Here is a 10,167-nt window from a genome sequence, read left to right as displayed (position 1 = left end):
AACATTTTGGTGTCTCAATTTTTGGTGTCATCTATTTTTCTGCTCATTTGATTGTTATTATTTTTTTGTTGTTGTTGTAGCATTGTTTTCTAGTTTTTAATTTCTCTATCTCACACTTTTCGTGTGAGGGGCAAAAAAGGGGGATTTTTTTCCTCCTCCTTTCCCCCAATAAATCACCAAGGGCTAGCAATTCTTCCTGCCTTTATAGTGCCTCCTGTGTACATTCCTTTCCTCTACACTTCCATTGCCACCATCCCAGTTTAAGCCTTTACACTGCCTATTGCCAGCATCACTACAGCACTATTTGTTAGTACAGAGAATCCTTCCTCAATCCATCCTACAGACTGTTCCCTATTTCATCATTGAAAAACTTTTCATACAAATTCATGATCTAACAAAATAAAGCCTAAATTTAATCTTCAAGTCTCTTTGCATTCTGACCTCAACCTGTTGTTAGAGGAGATGCTCTAGGGAACATAAAGGAGAAGATCTGCTGGGGTAAAAGATCATGACATTGAACAGCAAGGGGAAAGCCTTCAGATACACCTTGCCCAGCTTGGCTGCTTAAATATTTTAATTGCATATGAAAGAGCCAGCAAGATAGTGAATAGGCCTCCCAGATATAGACTGCATTCAAACCTTTCTCCCTAGCCATCAACCTATATAAGAGTGGATTAGATGATATTAGATAATGAAAATAACTGAATTAAAATTAGTCGTTCCCCCCCCCCCCCACCAAGGAAGCATGGAATGTTTTATGGAGGAAAAGATGTTTTTGTGTGAGGAAAAATTTGTCCCATAGGAATGCTATGCTTTTTTCCATCTTCTGCCTGGAGTGATGACCTCAGAACTAAGGCTGAGACTGGGTGAATCATTCCTAAAGGAAGACTCTTGTCTAAACTGAAAGATCACAGAGGCTAAAAAGAGCACAGTAGTATTCCAGCTGAAGAAAGCATAGTACCAACCAGGGAAATCTATGGCTAAAGGTGGACACACATTATAGCTTATAGTAATATATGGAATCACATATAACTGTACATATATGTATGCATATACAGACACACAAAAATAGTATAGTAATGTATAGAACTATGTCTTTCTATTACATATATGTATAACATACATATACATACACACACATATATAAAGGAAAATTCCTTCCCACACAGATTCTAGGACTGCTGACAATATGTTATTATATTCCTATTCTCTTAGAATTAAAATCTTTGCTTTTTTTGACTTTTGGTCAAATAATCATAGAATTTAAGAGTTAAGATAGACCTGAGAAATCTAATTCAACTTGTATATGAAATATGAATTTCCTCTATAACATCATTAATAAAAGCACATCCCTTTTTAAAATTTCTGATAATTGGGAATTGTGGTTTTGGTTTTTGTTTTTTAAGCAGTGTTCTCTTTTGGATGGCTTCCATCAGTAGATTTTTATTTGTTTTCCTTTTGCTTCATTTCTTTCAGTAATTCTGGTTGAACTTATGACCAAAATGTGTTTCTTTTTTTTTTTTTTTTTTCTTTTTTTCTGAACCTTTGCTTGCAGATGTTTTGAAGTAATTTTCCTCTTCTGGGTTTGTGCCGTGGCACCATAAAAACTCTTTTTGTTGTTGTTGTTCATTCTTCTACTAGATTTCCTGACTTCAAATTTTATGTTAATACTGGACTCTATGCCTTTTTAGAGAGAATGACTATGCCAAGCTTTTCCTATGCTGACCTTGACTTGGAAATGGGACTCATAGATTTTTTCATCTAATGCCTTTTCTATGTGATAATTCTTTATATACTTAATGCCAGCAATCATGTTTTCTGAACTTAATATTTTTTTATATAATACTAAACACTTCCAGTTCCTTTAAGCAATTCATGAATAACATGTTTCCATTATCTTCACCATCTTTGTCATCCTATTTTAACATATTCTAATCAAACATGGTAAGCAAGTTTTAACCTTGATGCATTTATAATGATGTGAATAATACCAATGATTCGCATTAATAAGGCATTATTTAATTTATAAGGTGCTTTCCTCATATCAGCCATCTAATGTAAATAATGAACATATTATTTCCAAATTCTCAAATTATAGATGAGGAAAAAGCATGACCCAGAGACAATGTGATTAGTAAGCTCTAATCAAAATCTTTTGATTCCAAACCAATTCTTATTTCCATTGGACCATGCTTCCTCACTGCAGTGTTAGGAGGATTGTATTAAATCTCTAGCACAGAACTTTGCAGATGATGGATACAAGATAAACTTTTTTTTATATTAACAAATCCAAAGACACTAGTTCATCTATTTTTCTGCTCCTTTAATTTGATTTTGTTATATTTTTGTTTTTTGTTGGAGCATTGTTTTCTAGTTTTTAATTTTTCTATCTCACACTTTTTGTTTTTTTGATGTTTTTCGTTTCTTATATCACTATAATTATCCCTAACACCCTTCCTCTCCCTTTTAAAGAATCATCCCATAAAATATATATAGTTTGTTTTTTATAGTTTTTTTTTTTTTTTTTTTTTTTTTTTTTTTTTGCTGAGGCAATTGGGGTTAAGTGACTTGCTCAGGGTCACAAAGTTAGGAAGTATTAAGTGTCTGAGATCACATTTGAACTCAGGTCCTCCTGACTTCAGGGCTGGTGCTCTAGTCACTGCACCACCTAACTGCCAGATAGTATTTTTTTAAGAAAGAACAAAATCAAAAGATTGGTTGATATAAATTTTTTAAAGTCCTAAAATATGTGCAATGTGTAACATCTGAGGGCCTCCCATTTCCATGAAGGGATGAGTTAAAGGTGTCCTTTTTTATTATCTCATTCAAATCATGCTTGGTCTTTATAATCTTGTTATATTCAACTTTAAAATTTTTTCATGTGCTGTTCTTTCTGTTTATACTGTAGTAGTCACTGTATATATTGTTTTCTTGGCTCTCCTAACTTCAGTCAGCTTTAGTTCATATAGATCTTTCATGATTCTCTATATTCAATCACAAACATAATATTCTATTATATTGGACATCTACATCTAGTTCTTTATTACCACAAAAACACTACTATATATAATAATGTACATTATATATAATAATAATTATGTAATATAATATAAACTATTGGGACTTTTTACCAATTACTTCCTTGGATTATAAACCCAGTAATGGAGCCTCTAATTCAAAAAGTATGAACATTTTAGTCACTTTATTTGCATAATTCAAATTTGCTTTCCAAACTGATTGTACCATTTTATAATTGTATCAACAATGTATTAATGTACTTATCATTGCACACCTCAATGGAGTGTTGCCATTTTTAGCCATCTTTATTGATTGCAGAGTATGAAGTAAAGCCTAAAAGTTTTAATTTTTTATTTCTCTTATTATAGTGATTTGTAGCATTTCTTCATATGGTTGTGAATACTTTGCAGTTTTTTGAGAACTGTTTGTTCATATTCTTTGACCACTTATCTATTAAGAAATGGTTATTAGTCATACACATACTCTGCACATACACATACATGCATATGTTGATTATATATCTTGTAAAACAAACCCTTATCAGAACAATTTGATATGAAGATTTCCCCCCTCCATTCTAATACTTCCATTTTTGTTTTAGGAATACTATTTTTATCTGTGCAAAAGTTTTTCAGTTCCATGTCATTAAAGCTATCTATTTCCTCTTTTGTAATTGTCTTGATCTATTATTGTTTGGTTAAGTATAATCTCCTACCAAAGTGGTAATAAGTATATGAGCAACTTTTTTTCTAAGTTTTCATAATATTATCTTTAATATTAAGGTTGATATCCATTTGGAAAGTATTATGATGTGGTGGAAGATATCGTCCTATCCCTCATTTCTGCCAGACTACTTTCCAATTTCCCCAGTAATCTTTATCAAATAAGGAGATGTTTTTCCCTATATAATTTATGTTTTCTATTTTATCAAACACTGGGTTGTTAAATTCTATTATTTCTGACTCTCCTTTTTCAGTCATTCCACTGATACACCTCTCTATTTTTAAAACCAGTATCAGATGTTTTTGATGACAGCTACTTTATAATATAGTTTGAGGTCTGAGAGTGTTAATCCCCCTTTGTCCCTGTATCTTTTCATCATTTCCTTGGATAGTCTAGATTTTTTTTCCAAATGAATTTTGTGATTAATTTATCAAGTTCTATCTCCTTTGTAACTTGATTAACATAGCATTAAAAGTATATAAAAAAACTTTTAACTTTGGAATTAATGTCATTTTTATCATACTGGCATGCAGCTAGGTGGCATAGTGGATAAAATGCCAGACCTGGAATCAGGAAGACCTGAGTTCAAATTTGATCTCAGACATTTATTGTGTGACTCTGGGCAAGTCACTTAATTTTTGTCTCAGTTTCCTCATCTGCAAAATGGGCAAACCAACTCTAGTATATTTGCCAAGAGAACTCCAAAAAATGGTAACAAAGAGTCAGAAATGACTGAAAACAATTAATCAACATCAACAAAAACAGTCACGAGTACTGAATATTCTTCTAGTTACATAAATTTCTTAAAGAAGCAACCTGAAGTGGAGTTAGCATCATATGTCTTCTCTCTTGAAAATGAAAGGCAGAAGAGACTCCTAAAAGAGCAAAGAAAGTCCAAACATTTGAAAGACTCAAGAACTCAAAGAGAATGAAACTCTCTTGTTTAATCTCGCAAATTCAATCCAATTCTTCATGTAGAATAAAGGTATTGATCTCTACCAGTGAGGAGACAGTCCCATATCAATGGATCTTAGGACTTGGGCTATAATATAATTATTTATGTTGATTATTGTTAAGCTATCCTTGCATTTGTGATATGGATTCCACTTGAATCGACCCACGTGGGTGGTAATGAATTATTTCTTTGATAAATCTTTGAAAAAATTTTGTTCAAAATTTTTGAGTCAATATTCATTAATGATATTAGTCAACACTTTTCTTTCTATGCTCTTTCTTTGATTTAGAAATTAGAAGTGCATTTATCTCATAAAAAAATTCTGATAGGGTGCCTTCTTTCTCAATTTTGTGAATCCTCCCTGAGGAAACTCCTATGAGTTATTCTTTTACCCACTCAGTGAATTTTATTGTTTATTCTTTGTTTGGGTCTTAGTCTTTTGTTACTTGAACCATGCTACTATGGTTTGGTCTATAAAAATATAAAGCTGTTTCCATCTTTTTACATTTGTTTGCAGTATCTTGTGCCCTAATATATGGTTGTCATTTGCAAAAAAGTCATGTGGTACTAGGAAATATGCATACTCTTGAGCAGTCCTATTTAGAAAATACTTTTTCTTTTAACTCTAGTTTTCCAGTGATTTCTTCAGTTGCACACATTTTCTCTTTCTTTTGAACTTAGCCAACACTTCTGAATTATTCTATTACTATTGTACAACTATCAATGTTTTCTTGTAGTTCATTAATATTTTCTTGAATTTGGGTGATGAGACCTTTGGAGCACATAAGTGTCTTATTGATATTACTTTATTGTCTAGGGTTCCATTATTCAGAAAGTATTTATTAAGTATCCATTGTAGAGGCCTGGAACTCTGAAAAGGTGCACTTAAATCTAAGACAGCAGAGTACTTAAGACTAATTCCCTATCCCTGTGAGATAATGGTTCTATATACATATACTTAGATGATATGGTGATGTGATGGCTCTCCTAATGATTGGCATTTGCTGAATGTGTTGTGATAAGGTAATCAAAGGCAAGGCTGAGGGAGAGGATCAGAGTCTCTCTACTGTAGCAAGATCAGGGGAGAGACTCCTGGACTCCAGAGTGCAGGATTCATCTTTAATGAGCCGAGTGGCAGCTTGCCTGCCTCCTTCAGTTCTCCTAAAGACCAAGAACATTGACTGATCCTGACTCTCACTGATCCTGAGGTCCTCCAGAGAGCTAGCCCGGGCATAATAATCCACTATGTACTAAAACATTGTATTAGACATTAGGAATACAAAAACTAAACCAAACAATTTCTATTCATATTTAATGGCAAAAACAAAATGTCACATAATTAAATGCAAATGAATGCAAAGTAATTTTGGGATGGAGAAACATTTCTACCAGCTTGAAGGATCAGGAAAAGCTTTATATAAGAGGTAGCATTTCAGCTGATTTGTTAAAGATATTAGGGAATTTAAGAGGCAGAGATGAAGGAGTGAATTTCAAGAATTGGGAGTCTAACATTTAGGAATTTCTGCTGATCCTGAAAGGCTAGAGCCCTTCCGTTCTGGACTGAGATATGTAATCTGAACTCTGTTTTGAAGGGGGGAGGGGATAGTCTCTAATTAGAGGAATTAGATATCCTTTTGTCAAATTCTTTTGTTCATTAATCCCTACCTTGACATTGAAAGGAAAAATTTAAGCCCCATCAGAACATAAGGCAGTTTACAGGCCTGGTAACAAGACATTTTGAATTTCATCTCAGCTTTGTATTGTCTAAGCAATTATTTTGCTGGTAAAACAATCTGGTTTGGCCTAATACTATTGTTGCTTGTTGTCCTCTTAAAGGGTTTTGGAATAGTTTCCAGGGACTTCCATTGCCATACAGCTGTTCTTAGGACTTTTTTTTTTTTTTCTCCTAACAGGCACTCATTTTTCTAAGTTCAGGGAAGAACAAGCACAAAAAAAGTGCTAAAAGTCAGACTCAGCCTTACCTAGGCAGGAAATGTGTTATAAATGTTATGTACTCACAGTCACATAGCATAACACCCAGAGGCCTGAGGTAGAGATCAGGGTAAATTGCTCTTTTCTCTATCTCTATCTTTGGAAGCAATTTGAAACAGCCCTCATAAGGTTCCCATAAAGTGTAGGAGAGAGAAGCTGAAGTGACTAGTACCCCCTTTTATACATCTCCAGAATCATCAACATTTTCAATTCTGAAGCCAGTATTATTTCAAAATTCAAAGACTTTAGTCCTGAATCAGACATGACCATAAACAGGCCTCCCAACTGCCAAGGAACCAGGAATGGCAACTCTGAGTGTGAGCCATATGATGGTTTCTATTAGTCAATTCAACTTTACTTCACAAGGAAACAGGCTAGTTAAAGAATGTGTAGAAAGTCAGGAAAAGTAAATTGGAGCCAGAGTGGAATGAGTTTTAAATATCAAACAGAGGACTTTACTGTTTATCCTAAAGACAATAGGTTTTTGGCCAGGGTTACGACATGATTATAGACCTGTGTGTGGAAACAGCACTTTGGCAACTGTGTGGAAGATGCGATAAAAAACTGGAATGACTTCTGAGAGGAAAGATGGCTGAATAAGCACATTCACCTCAAAACACCTATAAAATAACACCTCAGAATGAATTCTGGAATGGCAGAACCAACAAAAAGATGAGGGGAAATAGTTTTCTAGCTCAAGACAACTTGGAAAGTTGTCAGGAAAGGTCTGTTTCACTTGGGTGAAAGGGGAGCACATTTTAAGGCAGGCAGCATCCAAGCAAGTCAGCAGCAGGCCCAAACTCACCAGGCTAGTGATAAGCCATCAGCCCCAGCACGGTCAGTGATGGAGGCCGAGATCCTTGAGTGAGTGGCTAGGGCCCCCACCCACAGATCCTCAAAGAAGTGACAACTCCACCTCTACGCCTCCTGCCTCAGCCTAACACCAGCTGAACTGCCTGACCCCCAGCACTGTACAGTATTATCTCCCCTTCCCCTCCCCCTGCCTCAGGACAGCACCAGACTAACGGGCATACCCCCACGGCCCAGCATCAGTCTTCTCCGTGTGCCTCAGCATAGTACCGGATACACACACACACACAGAGTAATGGCACAGTGTGAGGGCGCCCTGAGGGTCTCAGTGTAGCCTTGACCACATCACCAGGACCCATAGTGTAATGCAGGAGAAACTGAGCAAGACAGAGATTGGGGAACAATTTAATAGCTTATTAAATAAAGAGGTTTACTGGGACCAAATGATTCATGTTGACTGAGACTGTCATCTCAAAGAATCCAGCTGTCTGAATGTCAGACAGCAAGACTCTTTTATGGGATAACAAGAACAACATCATAATGGGGGAGGTACCTGGATGGGGGTAACCTAATGGGGGGAGACACCTAGGATGGGATGAGGATGACCTAATGGAGGCAGGCACCTAGGATGACATAAAGGAGGGAGGTACTGGAGAGGTTACTGATATTCTAATGGCATCTACCTTTATCCTGTCAAACATTAAGAAGGAATGATTATAGCCTAAAGATATAAAACCTTTATCTCATCAACCATTATAACCTGAGACACAGTAACTAAATAGGACATTAGAGAAACTGGGTCAGGACATTAAAAGGGAACTGTGGCACAACAGCAGTTCTGGCACTAGAAGCTGAGACAGTGCCCCTTCCATCCCAGGAGCAAAGCTCAATTTTAAATATTATAAAATGGTCTAGAAAAGATGAGCAAAAAACAACCAAACAAGAGCAAAAACGAATCCACACCTTACTATAGAAAGTTATGATGGGGACAGGGAAGATCCAACTTAGAAGAGGACCACAATGTCAAAATGCCTAATGCAAAGTGTCAACGAAACATGTGATTTAGTTCCAAGTCCAAAAAGAACTCCTGGAATTGCTAAAAAGGAATTTAAAAATCAAAGAGAAATAGAAGAAAAATTGGGGAAATAAATGAGAGTGATACAAGCAGATTGTGGATGGAAAGGCAACAGCTTGATAAAGAAAGCACAAAAAAATGGGAAAAGCGTACAAAAATTTACTGCAGAAAAAAATTCCTTACAAAGCAGAATAGGCCAAATGAAAAAGGAGGTAAACTAACTGAAGAAAATGTCTTTTTAAAAATTAGAATTGGACAAGTTTAAGCTAATGACTCTGTGAGACATCAAGAATAAATCAAACAAAATCAAAAGAATGAAAAAATAAGAAAAGTTTGGTCATTGGAAAAATGACTGTCTGGAAAATAAATCCAAGAGAGATAATTTGCAATTATTGGTTTATGTAAAGATTTCAATTTAGAAAGAAAAAAGGATCTGAACATCATATTTCAAGGAGTTACCATAGAAAGCTGCCCTAATATCCCAGACCCAGAGGGTAAAATAGACATTAAAAAATCAGCCAGTCACTTCTGAAAAGAGATCTCAGAATGAAAACTCCCAGGAACATTATTGCCAAATTCTAGAACCAGGTTAAGGAGAAAATATTGCAAGCAGTCAGAAAGAAACAATTCACATTTGGGGGAGCCACAGTCAGGATTATAAAAGAATCAGCAGGTTTAGTATTAAAGAATTAAAGGGCATGGAATATGCTATTCCAGAAAATAAAGTATCTAGGACCACAAGCAAAAATCATCTACCTGGTGAAACGGAGAATAATCTCTTTTTTGACTGGGGGGGAGGGGTGAGGTTATTGTCATTCCATGAAATAGGGGGACTTTCAATCATTCCTGATGAAAAGATTAGAGCTGAAGAGAAAATTTGATTTTCAAATACAAGATTTAAGAGGGAGTAAAAAGGTGAATAGGAAAGAAAGAAACAAAAGTTATTCAAAAGGATTAAACTATTTACATTGGCACATAGGAAGAGGATACTTGTAATTCTTAAGAATTGCATTATTATTTGTGCAGTTAGAAGTGGTATACATAGATAAAGGATGCAGGTATAAATTGACTTTGAGGGGATGATATTAAAAAAAATAGAGGTGAGGGGTAGCTAGGTGGTGTGAACGCATAGAGCTACGAGCCATGAGTTCAAATCTGGCCTCAGACATTTGACACTTAATAGTGTGTGAACCTGGGCAAGTCACTTAATTCCAATTGCCTTGTCTCCCCAAAATGGGGTGAGAAAGATTACACAGGGAACAGAAGGAAGAGAGAAGTAGACTGGATTAAATTATTTTATATGAAGAGGCATGAAAGAACTATTACAGTGGAAAGGAAGATGAGAGAGTGGTTAATGGGTATTACTTGAATCTCTACTCTCCTTGAAATTGGTTCAAAAATAGAATAATGTCACAATCAATTGGGTATAGAAATCTATCATACCCTATAGAGAAGTAGGAGGGGAGGGAGTTCAGTAAAGCAGGAGAAAAGGACAGAGAGTGACAGAAGCGAGAGCAGATTGGGAAGGTGGGGGTCAGAAGCAAAACATTGGTGAGGAAGGAAAGGATGAAAGAAGAGAGAAGAATAAACAGGA

This window comes from Sarcophilus harrisii, chromosome 2 (genome assembly GCF_902635505.1).
Source record: "Sarcophilus harrisii chromosome 2, mSarHar1.11, whole genome shotgun sequence".
Classification (NCBI taxonomy): Eukaryota; Metazoa; Chordata; class Mammalia; order Dasyuromorphia; family Dasyuridae; genus Sarcophilus; species Sarcophilus harrisii.
The sequence above is the reverse complement of the archived record's forward strand: the minus strand, read 5'-3'. Positions refer to the sequence as shown.